General features: G+C 45.9%; 1 non-coding gene across 1 annotated transcript; it reads left to right on the top strand.

Moving 5' to 3' along the window:
* Positions 1–243: 243 nt before the first annotated feature.
* On the top strand, positions 244–318 carry Trnat-ugu (transfer RNA threonine (anticodon UGU)). Its single transcript has one exon. It is a non-coding gene; the product is annotated as a tRNA-Thr (tRNA).
* The last annotated feature ends 3,310 nt before the right edge of the window (positions 319–3,628 follow it).

Below are 3,628 nucleotides of genomic sequence, written 5' to 3'. Positions count from 1 at the left end.
TCTATCCATCTGAGCCACCGCGGGCACAGAGAATAGTGCGTCTGCAGGGACTTATCCCTTGCACGCTCCCCGTGAGATCCACATTCCCAAAATGTCCACAACACTAATCTGCCACGAGTAATGAGTATGATGGGCAAACAGCTATTAGGCGCACTACGAATGTAGTGTTGTGGACATGTTGGGAATGTGGACCTCACGGGGAGCGTGCAAGGGATAAGTCCCTGCAGACGCACTATCCTCTGTGCCCGCGGTGGCTCAGATGGATAGAGCGTCTGCCATGTAAGCAGGAGATCCCGGGTTCGAGTCCCAGTCGGGGCACACATTTTCAACATGTCCCCAATGAAGTATATCAACGCCTGCTTGCAGCTAGGGTGTCCAATTAATTATCATTTCAAGTTAAAATCTGGTTCCCAAAGAACTGTCGCAGCGTTATATAATCGATGTGTAACTTTCCGCTGTCTTCAGGTCTGATCCAAGTATACAGCCTTCTTTTATGATTGTTAAACGAAGTGTTAGCGATGATTAAATTATGTATCTTGCGAAATTCTGCTAGGCTGCTTCCTCTTCCATTCCTTTTCCCCAGTCCATATTCACCTACTATTTTTCCTTCTCTATCTTTTCCTACTATCGAATACCATTCCCCCATCACAATTAAGTTTTAGTCTCCCTTAACTATCTCAATAGCTTTACCTCGTCATATATTTCAATCTCTTCATCATCTGCGGTGCTAGTTGGTATGTAAACTTGTACTACAGTTGTATGTGTGAGCTTCGTGTCTATCTTGGCTACAGTGATGCGTTAACTTTGCTGCTCGTAGTAGCTTACCCGCATTTCAGTTGTTTTATTCGTTATTAAACCTACTTCTGAATTAACCTTGTCCGATTTCGTATCGGCCGCGGTGGCCGAGCGGTTCTAGGTGCTTCAGGCCGGAACCGCGCGACTGCCACGGCCGCAGGTTCGAATCCTGCCTCGGGCATGGATGTGTGTGATGTCCTTAGGTTTAAGTAGTTCTACGTTCTAGGGGACTGATGACAGATGTTAATTCCCATAGTGCTCAGAGCCATTTGAACCATTCGATTTCGTATTTATAGCCCTGTATTCACCCTACCAGAAGTCCAGTTCCTCCTGCCACTGAACTCCACTAATTCCTACTCTATCTAACTTCAACCAACGTGTGACTCTTTAAATTTTCTAACCTACCTGCCGAATTTAGGGGTCTAGCATTCCACGCCCCGATCCGCAGAATGCCGTTTTTGTTTCTCCTGGTGGTGACTTCTTGCTGAGATCTGATTGGGGGAATATTTTGTTTGCGAATATTTTACTCAAGAGGACGCCATCATCATTTAACCATAAAGTAGCTCGTTAGATCGCCAAAATCCCGAGCTTCTTGTAGGACTCTACCCACAACGTTCCAAATGGTCTCATTTGGCGAGAGATCCGACGACCTTTCTGGCCAAGATGGGGTTCGGCAAGCAGTAAAAACTCGCCGTGTGCAGCCGGTCATGATTTTGCTGGAATGTGAGCCCTGGATGGCTTGCCATCAAGTGTAATGAAACGGGGCATAGAATACCATCGACGTACCGCTGTGTTATAAGGGTGGCGCGGTTGAAAGCCAAATGGGTCCTACTATGAAAAAAATGGTACCCCATATCATAACTCTTGGTTGCAGGAGCGTATGGCGGAAGACAGTCGGGTTGATATCCCACAGCTGTCTTGGGCGCCTCCGGACAGTTCTTCGCCGTGGAATCTCATTGACTGGAGTAGAATTGTCTTCAGTGAAGAGTCTTGTTTCGAATTGACCCCCTATGACGAGTGATGACGTGTGTGGGGGCGCCCCAGACAGTGGTGGGACACCAACCTGACTGTCGACCACCATATAGTCGAGAACCAGCAGTGTCGGCGTGGGGTGACAATTCTTTTCATGGAAGGTCCTCTTTGGTTGTCATCCTTGGCTCCCTTACAGCACGGCGGTACGTCCTCGATACTCCACATCCCGTTTTGCTGCCCTTCGTGGCAACGCACAGTGGGCAGCAAGACAGCGCCGGCCCGCGCAAGACGAGAGTTCCTATTGCTTGTCTTCGCGTTTGCCAAACCTTACCTTTGCCAGCAAGGTTGTCGGATCTCTCACAAATTGAGAACTTTTGTAGCATTACGGGCAGGGACCTCCCACCAAATCGGGATTCTGACGACCTAACGCGCCATTGTTGAATTGCTCAACTTGTGAAACTCCATCTCTCGAAATAATCACCCAGTTTCTCTGAATCTGTAATCATTTGTTTATCTGTACATGCACATCACATCTACCGATTTCCGTCCAATTCAGATAATTCCTTTGTGAGGCTCCGTTGTTTTTATTTTTATTTTACGTGTATTTTCCGACACTACTGCTGTTGGACGACACATATGTAATTCTGGAAAGTAGTATGTCTTTTGCAAGTCATTATTAATGTAAAAAGACTTCACTCCATTATACTAATCGTGCGTAATGGCAGTGCACACGCATTGATAATAAGATCAGGGAAGTTATAGTCCAGAAGACGTGACGCACCCTTTCTCGTCAGTGTCATATATTCTGGACAGGACGTCCCGGCCTGCTTGTAAACACGTCGGGCGTCAACATCATGGCTGGCTGGGGCGTCATAAATTCAGTGGCAAGGGGAGCAGCGGGGGTAATTGGGGCCGTGTTTCCATACTACTACTTTCCAGCTTCCGATGTTGCCCATGTGTGCTAGCCAGCATCATTCTGCAACGTGTCACTATATCTGCAGATCTGTGCACTAGTTCCCATTCTGATTTATCTTCACTACGTTTATGAATCCATGAACCGCATTGTTGGAGACTGTCTTAGAACGCGATATATGTTTATGTAGTATTTATAATGTTTCTTCTTCTTTGCACTTTCTTCCTCTTTAGATTCCTTTTCTTCCCGCAGTCAATACCAGATCTACATTTCGTCTTTATTGATGTTCGCCGGCCAGTGTGGCCGAGAGGTTCTAAGCGTTTCAGTCTGGAACCGCGCGACCACTACGGTTGTAAGTAGGCTGTTTATGTTTTCTTTATGTAAGTGGGCTGTTTATGTGTTATTATCAGCAACGTTACGTAGCGCTCGGTATGAAAATCACTGGCTGTGCTGTGTGCAGTCTGTGGTTAGTTTGCATTGTTGTCTGCCATTGTAGTGTTAGAGAGCGGCAGCTGGATGTGAACAGCGCGTAGCGTTGCTCAGTTGGAGGTGAGCCGCCAGCAGTGGTGGATGTGGGAAATGAGATGGCGGATTTTTGAGTACAGAATGATATTATGAACTGCTATGTATATTATGCTTTTTCAACACGATTAAGGTAAATACATTGTTTGTTCTCTATCAAAATCTTTCATTTGCTAACTATGCCTATCAGTAGTTAGTGCCTTCCGTAGTTTGAATCTTTTATTTAGCTGGCAGTAGTGGCGCTCGCTGTATTGCAGTAGTTCGAGTAATGAAGATTTTTGTGAGGTAAGTGATTTGTGAAAGGTATAGGTTAAAGTTAGTCAGGGCCATTGTTTTGTAGGAATTTTTGAAAGTCAGATTGCGTTGCGCTAAAAACATTGTGTGTCAGGTTAAGCACAGTCGTGTACAATTGTTCTAAGGGGATGT

The sequence above is a fragment of the Schistocerca cancellata genome, chromosome 5, assembly GCF_023864275.1.
Source record: "Schistocerca cancellata isolate TAMUIC-IGC-003103 chromosome 5, iqSchCanc2.1, whole genome shotgun sequence".
Taxonomy (NCBI): domain Eukaryota; kingdom Metazoa; phylum Arthropoda; class Insecta; order Orthoptera; family Acrididae; genus Schistocerca; species Schistocerca cancellata.
This window is presented reverse-complemented; position numbering and strand designations above follow the sequence as displayed.